A 24,406-nucleotide genomic window follows, 5' to 3' on the forward strand; every position below is an offset into this window, starting at 1 on the left:
TGAGAAAAAAAACTTTTTCAACAAAATAAAAAACAGGAAAGTGATGCGTGCAAATGTATTCACCCCCCTTTGCTTTGAAGCCCCTAAATAAGATCTGGTGCAACCATGTACCTTCAGAAGTCACATAATTAGTGAAATAAAGCCACCTGTGTGCAATCTAAGTGTCACGTTATCTGTCACATGATCTCAGTATATATACAGTTGAAGTCGGAAGTTTACATACACTTAGGTTGGAGTCATTAAAACTCAAATTTCTTATTAACAAACTATAGTTTTGGCAAGTCGGTTAGGACATATACTTTGTGCATGACACAAGTAATTTTTCCAATAATTGTTTAGACCGATTATTTCACAATTGCAGTGGGTCAGAAGTTTAAATACACTAAGTGTCTGTGCCTTTAAACAGCTTGGAAACTTCCAGAAAATGATGTCATGGCGTTAGAAGCTTCTGATAGGCTAATTGACATCATTTGAGTCAATTGGAGGTGTACCTGTGGATGTATTTCAAGGCCTACCTTCAAACTCAGTGCCTCTTTGCTTGACAACAATGGAAAATCAAAAGAAATCAGCCAAGACCTCAGAAAAACAATTGTCGACCTCCACAAGTCTGGTTCATCCTTGTGAGCAATTTCCAAGCGCCTGAAGGTACCACGTTCATTTGTACAAACAAGCAAGTATAAATGCCATGGGACCACGCAGCCGTCATAACACTCAGGAAGGAGACGCGTTCTGTCTCCTAGAGATGAGCGTACTTTGGTGTGAAAAGTGCAAATCAATCCCAAAACAACAGCAAAGGACCTTGTGAAGATGCTGGAGGAAACAGGTACAAAAGCATCTATATCCACAGTAAAACGAGTCCTATATCGACATAACCTGAAAGGCCGCTCAGTAAGGAAGAAGCCACTGGTCCAAAACCGCCATAAAAAAGCCAGACTACGGTTTGCAACTACACATGGGGACAAAGATCGTACTTTTTGGAGAAATATCCTCTGGTCTGATGGAAGAAAAATAGAACTGTTTGGCCATAATGATCACCGTTATGTTTGGAGGAAAAAGGGGGAGGCTTGTAAGCCGAAGAACACCATCCCAACCGTGTAGCCCGGGGGTGGCAGCATCCCCGGGCTACACGGGTGCTTTGGGGGTGCTTTGCTACAGGAGGGACTTGTGCACTTCACAAAATAGATGGCATCATGAGGAAAGAAAATGATGTGGATATATTGAAGCAACATCTCAATACATCAGTCAGGAAGTTCAAGCTTGGACAATGACCCCAAGCATACTTCCAAAGTTGTGGCAAAATGGCTTTAAGGACAACAAAGTCAAGGTATTGGAGTGGCCATCATAAAGCCCTGACCTCAAACCTATTGAAATTTTGTGGGCAGAACTGAAAAAGCGTGTGCGAGCAAGGAGGCTGACAAACCTGACTCAGTTACACCAGCTCTGTCAGGATGAATGGGACACAATTCACCTAACTTATTGTGTGAAGTTTGTGGAAGGCTACCTGAAATGTTTGACCCAAGTTTAACAATTTTAAAGGCAATGCTACCAAATACTAATTGAGTGTATGTAAAAAATGTGACCCACTGGAATGTGATGAAATAAATAAAAGCTGAAATAAATAATTCTCTCTATTATTCTGACATTTCACATTCTTAAAAGTGCTAGGATTAAATGTCAGGAATTGTGAAAAACTGAGTAAATGTTTTTGGCTAAGGTGTATATAAACTTTCGACTTCAACTGTAATTTACATGCATGCATGCATGAGAAAGAGAGAAAGAGAAAGAGGGACAGACAATGGAAGTTGAGTGCAACCACGAGCGAGTGAGAGTATTGTCATCCTAAAATCCTTAAATGGCCATCCTTTTGTTGTCATTTTTCTTTATGACAACCACTGGTCTGAAAGGATCTGATAGTTGAGAACAAAAAAGTAAAATCCTCTCCGCTCTTTTAATCTACAGCATTAGTGGTTGGAGTGTAAACAAGGAGGGGAAGCTATTCTAGATGATTGGGAAACAGACCAAGAGGAAAGTGACAGAGAGAGACAAGGAGATGGATCAGGAAAGAGAGAGGGAATTTATTTATGTATTCCACACACAGCAACGCTGCCCCTTCAGCGTACTCTGGAAATAGAATCCCCAGCAAAACAGTGCAGCAACCCCACCTACACAACAACCCTCACACGTGCACAAACATACAGAAATGGTAACACTTATGCAGCCACCACCTGGAGAGCGGTCCATTCTGACAGTAAAGGGCGAGGGGTGAAGTTTTCCTCCCTGGGCGTGACCCCATGTTGAGGGAGAAGCTGGAGGGGTGTTCAGGGGGAGGAGGACATGTCCTGTGCCCTCTACGCCGAAATCTCCCCTCACTTCCTGGCCCCAGACCACAAGCAGACAATAAATAGGCATGTTAGTGTTGGACTCCGGTTCAAGGAGACAAGTCATGTTGAGCAACCCGGACCCTCTTAGAAAGGAAAAATGAAAAAGGATTTAGCGTAAATAGACCTCCGACCTGGCAGTCTCCACTTACTTCAGCACTTTGTCCCTCACTCCTGTGTAGTCCTACAGTGCGTGCAGTGCAGTGCATCCAAGGCCTTATATAGCATTGTGTCTGCTGGAGCGGCCTCTAAGGAAGGTGAAATCAGAATGCCATGCCTGCAGATGGAGACTAATTGAGGTCAAGGCAAGATCTTAACCCGCGGTACTGGTGAGAGTCATAGGGTTTTAATGAAAAATAGGATTCAACAATGCTGTCAGAATGGGAAAAAAAGCTATTGACTTCGTCGGTGAGGGGGATGGAGTTTTTTTTTAACATTATCCTTATATTCCTTCAGTGAGTCATGGTTTGTCTCGGAGAGAAGTGTAGCGTTGGGCGTGTCACTGGGTGTCAGTGAAGATGAGGTTGAATAATTGAGTAAGCCTAATATTGTGTAGTGTTATTTGCTGCATGCCCAACATATTCCATCAAGACCAAACGTAACCAAATCTAAAAGGCCTTTGCCTTGTGGACAATCTCACTAGTTCTCCATTGCTAGATACAGAAACAATATTCTCTCACCCAATATGAACACACAGGGCATATACCTATGTCAATACTTATTTTTTAAAATTTATTTCACCTTTATATAACCAGGTAGGCTAGTTGAGAACAAGTTCTCATTTACAACTGTGACCTGGCCAAGATAAAGCAAAGCAGTGCGACTAACATCAACACAGAGTTACACATGGATTAAACAAACATACAGTCAATAATACAAAAGTAGAACTCTATATACCATGTGTGCAAATGAGGTAGGATAAGGTAGGTAAGGCAATATATAGGCCATAGTGGCAAATAATTACAATTTAGCAATTAAACAATTGAATGGTAGATTTGCAGAAGATGAATGTGCAAGTAGAGATACTGGGGTGCAAAGGAGCAAAATAAATAACAGTATGGAGATGAGGTAGTTGGATGGGCTATTTACCGATGGGCTATGTACAGGTGCAGTGATCTGTGAGCTGCTCTGGCAGCTGGTGCTTAAAGCTAGTGAGGGAGATATGAGTCTCCAGCTTCAGTGATTTTTGCAGTTCGTTCCAGTCGTTCCAGCATCAGAGAACTGGAAGGAAAGGCGGCCGTAGGAGGAATTGGCTTTGGGGGTGACCAGTGAGATATACCTGCTGGAGCACGTGCTACAGGTGGGTGCTGCTATGGTGACCAGTGAGCTGAGATAAGGTGGGGCTTTACCTAGTAAAGACTTATAGATGACCTGGAGCCAGTGGGTTTGGCGACGAATATGAAGCGAGGGCCAGCCAACGAGGGCATACAGGTCGCAGTGGTGGGTCGTATATGGGGCTTTGGTGATAAAACATATGACACTGTGATAGACTGCATCCAATTTGCTGAGTAGAGTGTTGGAGGCTATTTTGTAAATGACATCGCCGAAGTCAAGGATCGGTAGGATAGTTCGTTTTATGAGTATGTTTGGCAGCATGAGTGAAGGATGCTTTGTTTGCGAAATAGATGAATGTGAGTCTGGAAGGAGTGTTTACAGTCTAACCAGACACCTAGGTATTTGTAGTTGTCCACATATTGTAAGTCAACCGTCCGGAGTAGTGATGCTGGACGGGCGGGCAGGTGCAGGCAGCGGTCGGTTGAAAAGCATGCATTTAGTTTTGCTTGCATTTAAGAGCAGTTGGAGGCCACGGAAGGAGAGTTGTATGGTATTGAAGCTCGTCTGGACGATAGTTAACGCAGTGTCGAAGGAAGGGCCAGAAGTATACAGAATGGTGTCGTCTGCGTAGAGGTGGATCAGAGATTCACCAGCAGTAAGAGCGACATCATTGATGTATGCAGAGAAGAGAGTCGGCCAGAGGTCCGGACAACAGGCCCTCCAATTTGACACACTGAACCCTATCAGAGAAGTAGTTGGTGAACCAGGCGAGGCAGTCATTTGAATAACCAGAGTCGAAAGCCTTAGCCAGGTCGATGAATACGGCTGCACAGTAATGTCTCTTATCGATGGCAGTTATGATATCATTTACCTTGAGCGTGGCTGAGGTGCACCCATGACCAGCTCTGAAACCAGATTGCATAGCGGAGAAGGTACAGTGGGATTCGAAATGGTCGGTGATCTGTTTGTTAACTTGGCTTTCGAAGATCTTAGAAAGGCATGGTAGGGTAGAATAGACCCAAACTGCTACAGACCTATATCTGTCTCCCCTTTTGAAGAGGGGATGACCGCGGCAGCTTCCCAATCTTTGGGGATCTCAGACGATACGAAAGAGGTTGAACAGGCTAGTAATATTGGTTGCAACAATTTCGGCAGATCATTTAAGAAAGAGAGGGTCCAGATTGTCTAGCCCGGCTGATTTGTAGGGGTCCAGATTTTGCAGCTCTTTCTGAACACTAGCTATCGGGATTTGGGTGAAGGAGAAATGGGGGAGGCTTGGGCAAGTTGCTGTGGGGGGGTGCAAAGCTGTTGGCCAGGGTAGGGGTAGCCAGGTGGAAAGCATGGCCAGCCGTAGAAAAATGCAAATTGAAATTCTCAATTATCACGGATTTATCGGTGGTGACAGTGTTTCAGAGCTTTTTGGATTTTGTGCTACAGGATGCAAATTTCTGTTAGGAAAGCAAAGGTTTTTCAAACTGCCTGAGTATATTGATTCCTAACTTCCCTGAAAAGTTGCATATCGCGGGGGTATTCGATGCTAATGCAGTACGTCACAGGATGTTTTTGTGCTAGTCAAGGGCAGTCAGGTCTGGAGTGAACCAAGGGCTATATCTGTTCCTGGTTCTATATTGTATTTTCCATTTCTCTAACAACCTGCTATAACATGCAAACCCCAAGTCTCTGCATTGAGGATGCTAACAGGGCTCTAATGATAAGCTGTCGCTAGGTAAACAAGCCCAAATCTTGGGTCACTGACTAATGACAATCCTAAAATGACAATATTTCAGTTTCTAATTCTTATTTTTGCCCTATTCATGTACCATTGGCTAATGTGCCTTATCTGGCTGGCTTGAGCGGCAGGGAACTGTGAAGTTCCCGCTAAACGAGGGAGCGTGTAACATAATTCCTCTACCTGAGCGTGTGATGCACACAGGGCCACCGGGCCTCTTGCCGCCCAGGTTATTTTTCTATTTATTTAATGTGTTTGAGCAGCCCAGTCTCCAGAGGCCCTTCCCTCTCCTCTCCTCCACACGTGGAGCTGTGCCTGGGCAGGAATCTGGAAATCTGTTCCAATTCCTCTATGAACACTCTCTGTCTCTCTGTTTCTCTCTCTCTCTCTCACTCACTCACTCACTCACTCACTCACTCACTCACTCACTCACTCACTCACTCACCACTCACACCTGTCCCCCTCTCTCTGCCTCTCTTTCTGCAGGGAAATGTTTGGCTTATGGCCTCTTTGGACACCAGTAGCTTATGTCCGTCTGAATCAGCTGTATCTGGTCGTATAACTGAGGAGTGAAGGGATCCACAGACAAGACATTCTTCATGCGTAGTAACCAGGTGAGTCAAGCTGGACTTTTTTATTTAGCAAATGTTAATGGTTTTTTGAAGGTTGTTTGACTGAAAGTGGCGCTTCAATCTTTCCGAAACTGACCTGATTGTAACAGCTTAACTGAATTAGGAGCCTTGTTTTTGCTTTCAGTTAGTATCATCTTTTGGTTGCTACACCAGAGTCGAAATGCAGAGACAGAAATGGGATGCCATACACAACAGTCAGACCTCTTACAGAGAGAATCAGCTAGATAGAAACATGCTCTATGTTATGAAACCAGCCACAGAGCGAGTACGCTAGATAGAAACATGCTCTATGTTATGAAACCAGCCACAGAGCGAGTACGCTAGATAGAAACATGCTCTATGTTATGAAACCAGCCACAGAGCGAGTACGCTAGATAGGGCATGTTTCTATGTTATGAAACCAGCCACAGAGCGAGTACGCTAGATAGAAATATGCCCTATGTTATGAAACCAGCCACAGAGCGAGTACGCTAGATAGGGCATGTTTCTATGTTATGAAACCAGCCACAGAGCGAGTACGCTAGATAGAAACATGCTCTATGTTATGAAACCAGCCACAGAGCGAGTACGCTAGATAGAAACATGCTCTATGTTATGAAACCAGCCACAGAGCGAGTACGCTAGATAGGGCATGTTTCTATGTTATGAAACCAGCCACAGAGCGAGTACGCTAGATAGAAATATGCCCTATGTTATGAAACCAGCCACAGAGCGAGTACGCTAGATAGGGCATGTTTCTATGTTATGAAACCAGCCACAGAGCGAGTATGCTAGATAGAAATATGCCCTATGTTATGAAACCAGCCACAGAGCGAGTACGCTAGATAGAAACATGCTCTATGTTATGAAACCAGCCACAGAGCGAGTACGCTAGATAGGGCATGTTTCTATGTTATGAAACCAGTCAAAAGCCTTCTGTAAATATCAGGCAAAAATCACTCTCCAGCAGTGGATAGGGATTCAGGGGCCCCCAAACAATAAAGGTAGCATATGATAGCAAAATGTGTAGAATAACAGGAAATTTGCTTTAAAACGGAATATTTGGTCAAATGTGTAGAATAGCATTATAAAACTGCATTTTTTTCCTACTCTAATTGTGTTGAAATGCAGGACGTTAGCCGTTTTCAGATTAATAATAATTTTATGGGCCCCCTAGATAACACATGATAGCAAAAGGAGTAGAATTGTAGGAAACTGCAACATTTTCTCATGCCTCATAACAAAATGTGCATAATAGCATTATAAAACGGCAACTTTTTCAATGTGTTGAAATGCAGAATATTAGCTGCCCCCCCCAAAAAAGTATGTTTTCCAAACAATACAATTATACTTGGTGCTCCAGGTAGTCCGGCCTGCATTGAACTCACCCAGTTGTCATGGATCAATGTAATGTGTGTGTGTGTGTGTGTGTGTGTGTGTGTGACCCTCTTGCTGAGAGTCTGGGACAGGTTTTCCATCTCTGCTGAAGCACTAGGAGGCAAGAAAGAGGAGGGAGATTGGAGAAGGGGCAGAGAATAAGATGTGGGAACTTATTCCCTCCCTGTAAACCCCATGGAAAACAAACAAACAAGCGTTATTACTAACAAACCGGAGAACTAACCAATGGCTGCAACTGTGGAGGAAATGAGCCCTGCTTAGCCAAAGCCTCCCACGGTAGGAAGGGACAGGTCACCATCAAGAACATGCCATGTACAGTTCATCTCTGAATCTGGAGAGCTGATTTTCCTGTCCCCAGACATCACCTCCCAGAGCCTCTGTACGGTTGATTCTTTCAACCATATTTTATTTTCAAGCTCTCATTCCCTCATTAAATGGTCACTATTTAATATTTTCAGTAGATAGTATTACTTCTACCGCCCCTCCAATAGTGAGGATATGGCTTCATTTTTAGACACTGCTCTCCTGAATTAGGAAGGCTGTGATTGTTTGCATTGCCTACTATGCCAATTTCTCTGTATAACTTGGGCAACTTTAAAACTAGCGGAGACCCCACTCTCGTGTGGATGGACAAAATCAACATGTGCGCGATGGGGCACGCGGATGAGAAAATAGCAAACTTGCAGGAACTTGCACAAGTTTTCACAAGTCTGAAACGATCAAATGGGACAGGATAGGCAGGGAAGGGAAAGGGAGGGGAGAGTAATATGGCAAATATGAAGTTGTTTCAAAACATGAGGAAACCAAGGAGTAACAGCTTCGTTGACAGAGAATTCAGGCAGATAGGAGAGTGACGTCCAGCGCAAATGAAAAGGTCAGAGCCGAGGTAATAACCTGTGATAAGCATGTGTGACGTTATTGAGTGATTCCTCACAAAACCCAAACAAAAAAGGCCATGATTTTATGCATTTTCACAAAATGTAGTCCATAGAATAGTCCTTTGGAGGAAGGATTGTTGACATATATTTGCCGTGTGTATGTAAAAGCATAATTGAGAAATAATTCATCAAAGTTGGCATATTTCTGACATTTTGGCCTTACCCGGGCCTCCTTTAAGACTCCATAGTGTTTAATCTGTACATGCTACAAAGCAAAATGTGGTGTCATATGAAGAAGCTTTACCGCCTTGTCTGTGATCTTTTTATTTCAATAAAACATGAATATTGAAAATATATTTAAAAAATATTATATTACGGCTAATTGTTCAAAATAGTGTTGAAAAATACAGTGAGCTCCAAAATAATTGGAACAGTGACACATTTGTTGTTGTTTTGTCTCTGTACTCCAGAACTTTGGATTTGATACAGTAATGATGAGGTTAAAGTGCATACTGTCAGCTTTAATTTGAGGGTATTTTCATCCATATCGGGTGAACCGTTTAGTAATCACAGCACTTTTTGTGCATATAGAGGACCCTTATTTAGAGGACCAAAAGTATTGGGACAAATTCACATAGTGCCTACAGAAAGTATTCACACCCTTTGAATGTTTCCACATTTTGTTGTGTTACAACCTGCATTTTAAATGTATAAAAAAAACTACAAACAATACCCCATAATGTCAAAGTTTTTATTATGTTTTTCAAAATGTTAACAAATTATTTAAAAATGAAAAGCTGAAAAGTCTTGAGGCGATATGTATTCAACACCTTATGGGAAGCGTGAATAAGATCAGGGGTAAAAATGCAAATTCGTATCTCAGAGCCATAATATTACTACACAAATCATACACGTAACGTTAGCTAGCAAGCCAGCCGGCTAACGTTAGCTAGCTAACAGTACGCTTTAACTTGAAATGAAAACGAAAATGATCTGAAAATGTAGCTAGTTAGACTATCTTACCTGCATACATGGATGGATGGTTCTTTTTAACAATTGTATTCGTATCTACAGATGGCATACAATTTTGTTATTAAGACAGATGAAAGTTCACATGTTCCAGAAGGCATTTCTACCAAAAACAAATCTATTTTGATACAAAATAAAATAAAGTTTACTTTCAAATGGCTCTCTGTGAAGTAGTGACGCTCGATATACGCCTTTACTGAAATGAGTGACATTTGTAGATGGGTAAAATAAAAAAAGCAGACATTGAATATCCCTTTGCGCATGGCGACGTTATTAATTACACTTTGGATGGTGTATCAGTCACAACAAATATACAGGCGCCCTTCCTAACTCAGTTGCCGGAGAGTAAAGACATCGCTCAGGGATTTCACCATGAGGCCAAAGGTAACTTTAAAAACAGTTCAAGTTTAATGACTTTGATAGGAGAAAACTGAGGATGGATCAACAACATTGTAGTTATTCCACAATACTAACCTAATTGAAAGAGTGAAAAGAAGGAAGCCTGAACAGAAGAAAAGAAATCCATTCCAAAACATGCATCCTGTTGGATTTGATACAATTCACTAAAGTAATGTCAAAAATGTGTCAAAGCAAGTAACTTTTTTTCCTGAATAAAAAGTTTTATGTTTGGGGCAAATCCAAAACAACACATTACTGAGGGCCACTCTTAATATTTTAAAGCATAGTGGTGGTTGCATCATGTTATGGGTATGCTTGTAATCGTTAAGGACTGGGGAGTTTTTCAGGATAAAAAATAAATTGAATGGAGCTAGGGCTGGGCAGTATACTGTGTTTTGCGATATACCGGTATACCGGTTTGGGTTTTTACTTCTATACCGGTATTTGAATGTTTGGTTTGTTAAATGTGATACACACTGTGTAATGTCCATTTTTATAGTTTACTTCTCTACTTGAGTCATCTCTCTTCACTCTATGCCGCTTTCCACGCCCCCTGTCACTCAAGGAGCGCATTTGTTTGTCCACGACCACAAGACAATTGCGTTCAGTCTGCATGGTCATTGCAGCACTGTTGATGACAACGACGCGGTTTCCACGTTGCTTCTTAATACAAATCCACTAGCGTTCTATAATTACACTATTAGCTTGTGTTTCTTACATCTGCAAAGAGCTAGTTTATTGTGTGTAGATGGGTGTGAAAAATATCTATTTAATACATTTTGTATTCTGTCTGTAATACATCAAAATGGGTAATAAGTCAAGGAGTATGAATACTTTCTGAATGCACTGTATTTGTGTATTAAAGTAGTCAAACGTTTAGTATTTGGTCCCATATTCCTAGCATGCAATGAGTATATCAAGCTTGTGACTCTACAAGCTTGTTGGATGCATTTGCTGTTTGTTTTTGGTTGTTTTTCCAATTATTTTGTGCCCAATAAATGAATGGTAAATAATGTATTGTGTGGTTGGAGTAAATTTGATTGTAAATCAGAATAGAATATGTTTCTAAACACTGCTACATTAATGTGGAGGATACCATGATTACAGATCATTCACAATTCATTCAGGACTATGACGAGTAAGAAGGTTACAGACTCACAAAACATACCCGCCAAAACATGTTAACCTATCACTATTACAATAAAATATATATTTCTTTTTTTTGGGGGTGATATTTCTCCCTGCTAAATTGAAGGAACTATTGTCATAAAGTTAACCCAATAGGGATGAAAGAACCCTCAAATAAAAGTTTTACTTTTTAGCATTTAGCATTATGGAGTCTAAAAGGAGGCCTGGTTAGAGCCAAAATGTAATAAATATGCCAACTTTGATTAATTATTCCTCAAATATACATCAACAATCCTTCCTCCAAAGGACAATTTTTTGAAAATCCATAAAATCATAATCACTCAATAAAGTCATACATGCTTATCACTTTATTATGATCTTTTCTGCTGTTATGGCTCTATTTCCTTTGTGCTGTATGGCACTCTCCTGTCTGCCTGAATCAACTGTCTATGAAGCTGTCATTCCTTTGTTTTCTCATGCTTTGAAAAAGCTTTATACTTCACATTTGGCATATTCCGCTACCCACCCTTTCCTTCCCTGCTTATTCTGTCCCACTTGATCTATTTTGTTGTTTTTGAGACTTTTGAAAACTTGTGCAAGTTCCACCCTCCCCCACAATATGTTTTTTTGATGAATTGTGACTTTTGGCCTTACTGCTATTAGCCCATACAAACACATTGAATAACAGATAGTCCTTACTGCTATTATCCCATACAAACACATTGAATAACAGATAGTCCTTACTGCTATTAGCCCATACAAACACATTGAATAACAGATAGTCCTTGCTGCTATTACCCCATAGAAACACATTGAATAACAGATAGTCCTTACTGCTGTTAGTCCATAGAAACACATTGAATAACAGATAGTCCTTACTGCTGTTAGTCCATAGAAACACATTGAATAACAGATAGTCCTTACTGCTGTTAGCCCATAGAAACACATTGAATGACAGATAGTCCTTACTGCTGTTAGCCCATAGAAACACATTGAATAACAGATAGTCCTTACTGCTGTTAGTCCATAGAAACACATTGAATAACAGATAGTCCTTACTGCTGTTAGCCCATAGAAACACATTGAATAACAGATAGTCCTTACTGCTGTTAGCCCATAGAAACACATTGAATGACAGATAGTCCTTACTGCTGTTAGCCCATAGAAACACATTGAATGACAGATAGTCCTTACTGCTGTTAGTCCATAGAAACACATTGAATAACAGATAGTCCTTACTGCTGTTAGCCCATAGAAACACATTGAATAACAGATAACACAGAAACACATTGAATAACAGATAGTCCTTACTGCTGTTAGCCCATAGAAACACATTGAATAACAGATAGTCCTTACTGCTGTTAGCCCATAGAAACACATTGAAAAACAGATAGTCCTTACTGATATTAGCCCATAGAAACACATTGAATAACATATAGTCCTTACTGCTGTTAGCCCATAGAAACACATTGAATAACAGATAGGCCTTACTGCTATTAGCCCATAGAAACACATTGAATAACATATAGTCCTTACTGCTATTAGCCAATAGAAACACATTGAAAAACAGATAGTCCTTACTGATATTAGCCCATAGAAACACATTGAATAACATATAGTCCTTACTGCTATTAGCCAATAGAAACACATTGAATAACAGATAGTCCTTACTGCTGTTAGCCCATAGAAACACATTGAATAACAGATAGTCCTTACTGCTGTTAGCCCATAGAAACACATTGAATGACAGATAGTCCTTACTGCTATTAGCCAATAGAAACACATTGAATAACATAGTCCTTACTGCTGTTAGCCCATAGAAACACATTGAATAACAGATAGTCCTTACTGCTGTTAGCCCATAGAAACACATTGAATGACAGATAGTCCTTACTGCTGTTAGCCCATAGAAACACATTGAATAACAGATAGTCCTTACTGCTGTTACTCCATAGAAACACATTGAATAACAGATAGTCCTTACTGCTGTTAGCCCATAGAAACACATTGAATAACATAGTCCTTACTGCTGTTAGCCCATAGAAACACATTGAATAACATAGTCCTTACTTTTGTTAACCCATAGAAACACATTGAATAACAGACAGTCCTTACTGCTATTAGCCCATATAAACACATTGAATAACATATAGTCCTTACTGCTGTTAGCCCATAGAAACACATTGAATAACAGACAGTCCTTACTGCTATTAGCCCATAGAAACACATTGAATAACATAGTCCTTACTGCTGTTAGCCCATAGAAACACATTGAATAACACATAGTCCTTACTGCTATTAGCCCATAGAAACACATTGAATAACATATAGTCCTTACTGCTATTAATAGAAACACATTGAATAACAGATAGTCCTTACTGCTATTAGCCCATAGAAACACATTGAATAACATAGTCCTTACTGCTGTTAGCCCATAGAAACACATTGAATAACACATAGTCCTTACTGCTATTAGCCCATAGAAACACATTGAATAACATATAGTCCTTACTGCTATTAGCCCATAGAAACACATTGAATAACAGATAGTCCTTACTGCTATTAGCCCATAGAAACACATTGAATAACAGATAGTCCTTACTGCTATTATCCCATACAAACACATTGAATAACAGTTAGTCCTTGCTGCTATTACCCCATAGAAACACATTGAATAACAGATAGTCCTTACTGCTGTTAGCCCATAGAAACACATTGAATAACAGATAGTCCTTACTGCTATTAGCCCATAGAAACACATTGAAAAACAGATAGTCCTTACTGATATTAGCCCATAGAAACACATTGAATAGAAACACATTGAATAACAGATAGTCCTTACTGCTATTAGCCCATAGAAACACATTGAATAACATATAGTCCTTACTGCTATTAGCCCATAGAAACACATTGAATGACAGATAGTCCTTACTGCTGTTAGCCCATAGAAACACATTGAATAACAGATAGTCCTTACTGCTATTAGCCAATAGAAACACATTGAATAACAGATAGTCCTTACTGCTGTTAGCCCATAGAAACACATTGAATAACATATAGTCCTTACTGCTATTAGCCAATAGAAACACATTGAATAACAGATAGTCCTTACTGCTATTAGCCCATAGAAACACATTGAATAACAGATAGTCCTTACTGCTATTAGCCCATAGAAACACATTGAATAACATATAGTCCTTACTGCTATTAGCCCATACAAACACATTGAATAACAGATAGTCCTTACTGCTATTAGCCCATAGAAACACATTGAGAAGTCCACTGCATTTAGAACACATTGAATAACAGATAGTACTGCTATTAGCCCATAGAAACACATTGAATAACATATAGTCCTTACTGCCCAATAGAAACACATTGAAAAACAGATAGTCCTTACTGATATTAGCCCATAGAAACACATTGAATAACATATAGTCCTTACTGCTATTAGCCAATAGAAACACATTGAATAACAGATAGTCCTTACTGCTGTTAGCCCATAGAAACACATTGAATAACAGATAGTCCTTACTGCTGTTAGCCCATAGAAACACATTGAATGACAGATAGTCCTTACTGCTATTAGCCAATAGAAACACATTGAATAACATAGTCCTTACTGCTGTTAGCCCATAGAAACACATTGAATAACAGATAGTCCTTACTGCTGTTTAGAAACACATTGAATGACAGATAGTCCTTACTGCTGTTAGCCCATAGAAACACATTGAATAACAGATAGTCCTTACTGCTGTTACTCCATAGAAACACATTGAATAACAGATAGTCCTTACTGCTGTTAGCCCATAGAAACACATTGAATAACATAGTCCTTACTGCTGTTAGCCCATAGAAACACATTGAATAACATAGTCCTTACTTTTGTTAACCCATAGAAACACATTGAATAACAGACAGTCCTTACTGCTATTAGCCCATATAAACACATTGAATGACAGATAGTCCTTACTGCTGTTAGCCCATAGAAACACATTGAATAACAGATAGTCCTTACTGCTGTTACTCCATAGAAACACATTGAATAACAGATAGTCCTTACTGCTGTTAGCCCATAGAAACACATTGAATAACATAGTCCTTACTGCTGTTAGCCCATAGAAACACATTGAATAACATAGTCCTTACTTTTGTTAACCCATAGAAACACATTGAATAACAGACAGTCCTTACTGCTATTAGCCCATAGAAACACATTGAATAACATATAGTCCTTACTGCTATTAGCCCATATAAACACATTGAATAACACATAGTCCTTACTGCTATTAGCCCATAGAAACACATTGAATAACATATAGTCCTTACTGCTATTAGCCCATAGAAACACATTGAATAACAGATAGTCCTTACTGCTATTAGCCCATAGAAACACATTGAATAACAGATAGTCCTTACTGCTATTATCCCATACAAACACATTGAATAACAGTTAGTCCTTGCTGCTATTACCCCATAGAAACACATTGAATAACAGATAGTCCTTACTGCTGTTAGCCCATAGAAACACATTGAATAACAGATAGTCCTTACTGCTATTAGCCCATAGAAACACATTGAAAAACAGATAGTCCTTACTGATATTAGCCCATAGAAACACATTGAATAACATATAGTCCTTACTGCTGTTAGCCCATAGAAACACATTGAATAACAGATAGTCCTTACTGCTATTAGCCCATAGAAACACATTGAATAACATATACACTGCTATAGTAGAAACACATTGAATGACAGATAGTCCTATTAGCCCATAGAAACACATTGAATAACAGATAGTCCTTACTGCTATTAGCCAATAGAAACACATTGAATAACAGATAGTCTGCTGTTAGCCCTAGAAACACATTGAATAACATAGTCCTTACTGCTGTTAGCCCATAGAAACACATTGAATAACAGATATTCCTTACTGCTGTTAGCCCAATGAAACACATTGAATAACAGATAGTCCTTACTGCTATTAGCCCATAGAAACACATTGAATAACAGATAGTCCTTACTGCTATTAGCCCATAGAAACACATTGAATAACAGATAGTCCTTACTGCTATTAGCCCATAGAAACACATTGAATAACAGATAGTCCTGACTGCTGTTAGCCCATAGAAACACATTGAATAACATATAGTACTTACTGCTATTAGCCCATAGAAACACATTGAATAAAAGATAGTCCTTACTGCTATTAGCCCATAGAAACACATTGAATAACAGATAGTCCTTACTGCTATTAGCCAATAGAAACACATTGAATAACAGATAGTCCTTACTGCTGTTACTCCATAGAAACATATTGAATATTTCACCACATGGAACAACATATAGTCCTCTGAAAAATGTGTGTCTTATATCGAGGTATTATAGGGGTATAATGGAAAAAAAACGAAAACATTTTTACTACATGCATTTAACCTTGTTTGTTCACTAAGCAGTCTACATACTATACTTCCAGGGTTTTTTCTTTATTTTGTACTATTTTCTAAATTGTAAAATAATAGTGAATACATCAAAACTATGAAATGATACATATGGGAATCATGTAGTAACCAAAAAAGTGTTAAACAAATCAATATATTTTAGATTCTTCAAAGTGGTCACCCTTTGTCCTGATGACAGTTTTGCACTCTCTTTGCATTCTCTCATCCAGCTTAATCTGGAATGCTTTTCCAACTGTCTTGAAGTTGTTCCCACATATGCTGTGCACTTGTTGGCTGCTTTTCCTTCACTCTTTGGTCCAACTCATCCCAAACCATCTCAATTGGGTTAAAGTCGGGTGATTGTGGAGGCCAGGTCATTTGTTGCAGCACTTCATCACTCTCCTTCTTGGTCAAAGAGCCCTTACACAGCCTGGAGGTGTGTTTTGGATTATTGTCCTGCGCAAACCAGATGGGATGGCGTATCACTGCAGAATTCTGTGATAGCCATGCTGATTAAGTGTGCCTTGAATTCTAAATACATCACAGACCATGTCACCAGCAAAGCACCATCACACCTCTTCCATGCTTCACAGTTGGAACCAAAAGTCTTAAATTTGGACTCATCAGACTAAAGGACACATTTCCACCGGTCTAATGTCCATTGCTCGTGTTTCTTGGCCCAAGCAAGTCTTTTCTTCTTATTGGTATTCTTTAACCAGTTATGCATTAGGGGGTGCTATTAAAATTTTGGGATGAAAAACGTTCCCGTTTTAAACAAGATATTTTGTCACGAAAAGATGCTTGACTATGCATATAATTGACAGCTTTGGAAAGAAAACACTCTGACGTTTCCAAATCTGCAAAGATATTATCTGAGAGTGCCACAGAACTGATGCTACAGGCGAAACCAAGATGAAATTCAAACAGGAAATGCCCCAGATTTTGAATGCGCTTTGTTCCAATGTCTCCTTATATGGCTGTGAATGCGCAAGGAATGGGCCTACACTTTCTGTCGTTTCCCCAAGGTGTCTGCAGCATTGTGATGTATTTGTAGGCATATCATTGGAAGATTGACCATAAGAGACTACATTTACCAGGTGTCTGCTTGGTGTCCCCCGTCAAAATGATTGCGTAATCTCCAGCTGCATGCATTTTCCCATGTGGTTTAGAGGAGAAACCAAACTTCCACGAATGACATATCATTGAATAGATATGTGAAAAACACCTTGAAAATTAATTCTAAATAACGTTTGCCATGTTTCTGTCGATATTATGGAGTTAATTTGGAAAAAAGTTTGACGTTATAATTTTTTTTCTTAGCCAAACGTGATGAACAAAACGGAGCGGTTTCTCCTAAACAAATACTCTTTTTGGAAAAACTGAACATTTGCTATCTAACTGAGAGTCTCCTCATTGAAAACATCTGAAGTTCTTCAAAGGTAAATGATTTTATTTGAATGCTTTTCTTGTTTTTGTGAAAATGTTGCCTGCTGAATGCTAGGCTTAATGCTATGCTAGCTATCAATACTCTTACACAAATGCTTGTTTAGCTATGGTTGAAAAGCATATTTTGAAAATCTGAGATGACAGTGTTGTTAACAAAAGGCTAAGCTTGAGAGCCAATATATTTATTTCATTTCATTTGCAATTTTCATGAATAGTTAACGTTGCGTTATGCTAATGAGCTTGAGGCTATACTTAAGATCCCGGATACGGGATTGCTCGTCGCAACAGGTTAATAGAGGTTTCAACCACGAAGGCCTGATTCACAGTCTCCTTTGAACAGTTGATGTTGAGATGTGTCTGTTACTTGAACTCTGTGAAGCATTTATTTGGGCTGCAATTTATGAGACTGGGAACGCTAATGAACTTATCCTCTGCAGCAGAGACACTGGCTCTTCCATTCCTGTGGCTGTCCTCATGAGAGCCAGTTTCATCATAATACTTGCTGTTTTTTTGCGACTGCACTTGAAGAAACTTTCAAAGTTCTAGAAATGTTCTGAATTGACTGACTTTCATATCATAAAGTAATGATGGACTGACATTTCTCTTTGCTTATTTGAGCTGTTCTTGCCATAATATGGACTTAGCCCTATTTGGTAAAATACCATCTTCTGTATACTACCCCTACCTTGTCACAACACAACTGATTGGCTGAAACGCACACCTGTTAATTGAAATGCTTTCTAGGTGACTACCTCATGAAGCTGGTTGAGAGAATGCCAAGAGTGTGCAAAGCTGTCATCAAGGCAAAGGGTGGCGACTTTGAAGAATCTCATAAAATATTTGATTGTTTTTACACTTTTTTTGGTTACTACATGATTCTTTGTTATTTCATAGTTTTGATATCTTCACTATTATTATAATATGTAGAAAATAGTCTAAATAAATACAATTCCTTGAATGAGTATGCGTGTCCAAACTTTTGACTGGTACTGTACATATTCGTGAGAGTATCACCTTTACACCAGAGGTGTCATATTAGTTTGTAGCCCAAACAATTTGGACACTACAGACAGAAGTTGTCAGATCGGCTATACCGACCTCAGACGAGTTCCAAGTCGCTTGTGAGGGTTGTAGAGCATAATTGGGAACACCATTGTGTCCGTGAGAGTCTCATCTTTTCTTAGACAGGTACTAGTTTGTAGGCCAAGCTGTTCGGGAAGCTACAAACTGTTTTTTGAGAAGACCGATTCCCGGGATTTCTCATGGTCTGACAAATACCGCTCTAGCTTTGTCACCTTTCACCACAGATGCGGAAGTGTTACATTGGCGCATGCGGTGGATTGAGAGACATACAGTACAGAAAAACATATCTCTATCTTGAATTGACAGATTTTTTATGGGGATTTTTTTGTTACGCTATACTCATTTCCACTGGGGCGTGGACAACGACCGTAAGGGGTTTAAATATTCTTAAAAGTAATTAGGTCATTTACAATCATCTGAAAACTAAGAATCTTAATGAATAAAAACTACAAAGCTATGTGAAATCAGGTCATTCCAGTCTGAAAGAATGCTTTGAATTCATTTCCCTCAGTCGTTGGGTGTGTGTTGTCACACTCCATTCTAACACATCCTTGTTACCGCAGGAGAGGAAAACAGAAGGCACGTACGTATGTGTTCCTGAGAGTCGCAGCTTTCAGGAATGGGGTCATAATATTTCAACTTTAACCGTTCAAATGCTAGAACCAAATTCATATGGGAAAGAAAATAATCAACATGCCACATAGGCCCTAGAAACCACACACGTTTGTCATTTTGTTCCTGAACGTCCAGTTTTTGGCTAGGCTTTTTTTTTTAATAAAAAAAGTTCATTCGTGATTAGAATTGATCAAAATTGAGTCTAAATTCATAAACGGGCCGCCAGTTGAATATCCCTGCCATACACACACCATTCACATGGTTGCCAACCACACCATTCACATGGTTGCCACCCAGATGTAATGATGAGTTCAATGTCTAAGGTGCAGCAGAGTAAACACCAGCTCTTCCTTCCAAATCTTACCTTTGAATCTTGGTCTCCCAACCTTTCTTTGGAGGGCATATAAATGCCGGCCCTTCTTCTGCCACACATCTATCATAAGTGCTCTAATCTTACATTTGACCTCACTTACCGCCCCCGGTCGTACTGTCTGAACCAACTTGACTGTGTATCAAATCAGGCTTCCCCAAATGTATACATATTTAAATCATTATGTGGTTCATAAACTAGTTATGTAATTGTAAGACAGTTTGTCTAGTGTCTGTAGCATAAACTGTTAAGAGCTGTACCATTTTGAAAAGCAACCACTTTTAGCTATATGCTAGTTAGCATGCCATTTCAAATAGTTAGTGTGCAGTAATAATGTTTGGTGGCAGGATATGTGCTATTATCAGACGTTTGTCTGAAGCCGAAAAAGACAGGACATTGTAAATCTAATTTGACCTATGCACTAACAAGGCTTTTCAGCATCAGCAGCTTGACTACTGCTAGAGTACTGTACCTTTATTGATCTACTGTTCTTCAACATCAGATGTACTCACATTGGATGGGATGATTAGGGTTCAAACCTTCTCTCAAACAGCCTAATACAGTGGGGCAAAAAAGTATTTAGTCAGCATAATTTGCAAATAAATTCATTAAAAAATCCTTACAATGTGATTTTCTGGAATTTCTCTTCTCATTTTGTCCGTCATAGTTGAAGTGTACCTATGATGAAAATTACAGGCCTCTCTCATCTTTTTAAGTGGGAGAACTTGCACAATTGGTGGCTGACTAAATACTTTTTTGCCCCACTGTACATACTCTTAGAGTAGGTTAAACATGTTTTTTCATCTAAGACACACATGCAATCTGCCATCTAGGAATCTGTTCTATATTCCTCATCTTGATATATACCCATTAGTTCTTAAAAGGGTAGTCTGCTGTTCAAACAACAACAAAAGCCCAACACCCTGCCACTGTTTTGGTAAAAAGCTGAAGAATTGGGGGTGGAGAAATGTAACTACTCTCAAATTCATCAATAGAGCTATGGATACATACTTTACAAACAAAAATGAATGGAATTAATATGACTTACATTGCTAAACTCTGTTAACCTCTTACCTCTACCTGGGACGCTTGCGTCCCAACTAGAGCTCTGGAAATGCAAATGCGCTACGCTAAATGCTAATAGTATTAGTTAAAACTCAAAAGTTCATTAAAATACACATGCAGGGTATCAAATTAAAGCTACACTCGTGAATCCAGGCAACAAGTCAGATTTTTAAAATGCTTTTCGGCGACAGCATGAGAAGCTATTATCTGATAGCATGCACCAATACACTACAACACAAAAGCACAGCAGGGGACGTAAACAAAATAATTAGCATTTCGGCGTTACACAAACCGCACAATAAAATAGAAAACAGTCATTACCTTTCACCATCTTCTTTGTTGGCATTCCTAGATGTCCCATAAACACTATTGGGTCTTTATTTCGATTAAATCGGGCCATATAAAGCCAAGATATCGTTATATGTAGACTGTGTGATAAACGAAAAAAACAGCGATTTCACAACGTAACGTCATTTTTTAAAATTCAAAAAGTAGACGATAAACTTTCACAAAACACTTCGAAATACGTTTGTAATGCTACTTTAGGTATTAGTAAACGTTAATAAGCGATAAAAATCATCCGTAGGCGATGTACATATCATTAGCTGTCGTCTTGGAAAAATTTCAGGAGAGAGCTCTTCCGGAATGATCTGGGCGGAGACCGGAGGTACGTCGTGCCCCTCTTTCGGTTCAACCAAGAATCAAAGAGGATTAAATTCACAAGATACTCGACTACATGGGGATGCTGTGGGAGTTGAATGCTCGGTCTTATCTAATTCGGCTCACTGTTAACAATTGCTGGAAGTGGCGCAAGGATATTTATTTCCATTTTCTGTGATCAGGTTTTCCTGCGCTTTCCGATGTAACGCACGTTATGTAATAGCCACAGTCGTGATTTAACCAGTTTTAAAAACGTCCGAGGGTTTCCTATACACACATTCTAACCATATGAACGTACTATATTCCTGGCATAAGTAGCAGGGCACTGAAATGTTGCGCGATTTTTAACAAAATGTTCAAAAAGTAGAGGGTAGGAGCAACTAGTTAAACAGCCTTATAATAACCAAAGGTGGCAGCAGGTAGCCTAGCGGTTAGACCTTTGACCTGTAACCGAATTCCACGAGCCAACAAGTTGAAAAATCTGTATGTGCACTTGAGCAAGGCACTTAACCCTAAGTGCTCCAGGGTTGCCGTTTAATAATGGCAGACCCTGGCCATGAATCCAATCTCCGAGGGTGTCTCGGGGAGAGTTGGGATATGCAAAAAAACACATTTCCAATTCACAGTTGTGAAATAGGACAAATAAGAATACATTATTTGTATTTATTTATAATAAATATTTCCTATTAATAGCTGAATATAGAGAGAGCATGCCAACCAATAGGTCCTTACATTTACATTTACATTTAAGTCATTTAGCAGACGCTCTTATCCAGAGCGACTTACAAATTGGTGCATTCACCTTATGACCTCCAGTGGAACAGTAGTGCATCTAAATATTTTCAGGGGGAGGGGGGGTGAGAGGGATTACTTTATCCTATCCTAGGTATTCCCTAAAGAGGTGGGGTTTCAGGTGTCTCCGGAAGGTGGTGATTGACTCCGCTGTCCTGGCGTCGTGAGGGAGTTTGTTCCACCATTGGGGGGCCAGAGCAGCGAACAGTTTTGACTGGGCTGAGCGGGAACTGTACTTCCTCAGTGGTAGGGAGGCGAGCAGGCCAGAGGTGGATGAACGCAGTGCCCTTGTTTGGGTGTAGGGCCTGATCAGAGCCTGGAGGTACTGAGGTGCCGTTCCCCTCACAGCTCCGTAGGCAAGCACCATGGTCTTGTAGCGGATGCGAGCTTCAACTGGAAGCCAGTGGAGGGAGCGGAGGAGCGGGGTGACGTGAGAGAACTTGGGAAGGTTGAACACCAGACGGGCTGCGGCGTTCTGGATGAGTTGCAGGGGTCTAATGGCACAGGCAGGGAGCCCAGCCAACAGCGAGTTGCAGTAATCCAGACGGGAGATGACAAGTGCCTGGATTAGGACCTGCGCCGCTTCCTGTGTGAGGCAGGGTCGTACTCTGCGGATGTTGTAGAGCATGAACCTACAGGAACGGGCCACCGCCTTGATGTTAGTTGAGAACGACAGGGTGTTGTCCAGGATCACGCCAAGGTTCTTAGCGCTCTGGGAGGAGGACACAATGGAGTTGTCAACCGTGATGGCGAGATCATGGAACGGGCAGTCCTTCCCCGGGAGGAAGAGCAGCTCCGTCTTGCCGAGGTTCAGCTTGAGGTGGTGATCCGTCATCCACACGGATATGTCTGCCAGACATGCAGAGATGCGATTCGCCACCTGGTCATCAGAAGGGGGAAAGGAGAAGATCAATTGTGTGTCGTCTGCACAGCAATGATAGGAGAGACCATGTGAGGTTATGACAGAGCCAAGTGACCTGGTGCACAGCGAGAACAGGAGAGGGCCCAGAACAGAGCCCTGGGGGACACCAGTGGTGAGAGCACGTGGTGTGGAGACGGATTCTCGCCACGCCACCTGGTAGGAGCGACCTGTCAGGTAGGACGCAATCCAAGCGTGGGCCGCGCCGGAGATGCCCAACTCGGAGAGGGTGGAGAGGAGGATCTGATGGTTCACAGTATCGAAGGCAGCCGATAGGTCTAGAAGGATGAGAGCAGAGGAGAGAGAGTTAGCTTTAGCAGTGCGGAGCGCCTCCGTGATACAGAGAAGAGCAGTCTCAGTTGAATGACTAGTCTTGAAACCTGACTGATTTGGATCAAGAAGGTCATTCTGAGAGAGATAGCGGGAGAGCTGGCCAAGGACGGCACGTTCAAGAGTTTTGGAGAGAAAAGAAAGAAGGGATACTGGTCTGTAGTTGTTGACATCGGAGGGATCGAGTGTAGGTTTTTTCAGAAGGGGTGCAACTCTCGCTCTCTTGAAGACGGAAGGGACGTAGCCAGCGGTCAGGGATGAGTTGATGAGCGAGGTGAGGTAAGGGAGGAGGTCTCCGGAAATGGTCTGGAGAAGAGAGGAGGGGATAGGGTCAAGCGGGCAGGTTGTAGGGCGGCCGGCCGTCACAAGACGCGAGATTTCATCTGGAGAGAGAGGGGAGAAAGAGGTCAGAGCACAGGGTAGGGCAGTGTGAGCAGAACCAGCGGTGTCGTTTGACTTAGCAAACGAGGATCGGATGTCGTCGACCTTCTTTTCAAAATGGTTGACGAAGTCATCTGCAGAGAGGGAGGAGGGGGGAGGGGGAGGAGGATTCAGGAGGGAGGAGAAGGTTGCAAAGAGCTTCCTAGGGTTAGAGGCAGATGCTTGGAATTTAGTGTGGTAGAAAGTGGCTTTAGCAGCAGAGAGAGAAGAGGAAAATGTAGAGAGGAGGGAGTGAAAGGATGTCAGGTCCGCAGGGAGGCGAGTTTTCCTCCATTTCCGCTCGGCTGCCCGGAGCCCTGTTCTGTGAGCTCGCAATGAGTCGTCGAGCCACGGAGCGGGAGGGGAGGACCGAGCCGGCCTGGAGGATAGGGGACATAGAGAGTCAAAGGATGCAGAAAGGGAGGAGAGGAGGGTTGAGG

The 24,406-nt window shown here is 40.8% G+C and overlaps 1 protein-coding gene across 1 annotated transcript in view; it reads left to right on the top strand.

The window, feature by feature from the left end:
* The window catches only part of peak1 (pseudopodium-enriched atypical kinase 1), a 263,257-nt gene that overhangs the window by 52,863 nt on the left and 185,988 nt on the right, over nucleotides 1–24,406 (top strand). Inside the window, exon 3 of the mRNA XM_029668784.2 lies at nucleotides 5,869–5,996. The gene's annotated coding sequence lies outside the window, so the exon portion shown is untranslated. The remainder of the gene's footprint in view (nucleotides 1–5,868; nucleotides 5,997–24,406) is intronic.

This window comes from Oncorhynchus nerka, linkage group LG9a (genome assembly GCF_034236695.1).
Source record: "Oncorhynchus nerka isolate Pitt River linkage group LG9a, Oner_Uvic_2.0, whole genome shotgun sequence".
Classification (NCBI taxonomy): domain Eukaryota; kingdom Metazoa; phylum Chordata; class Actinopteri; order Salmoniformes; family Salmonidae; genus Oncorhynchus; species Oncorhynchus nerka.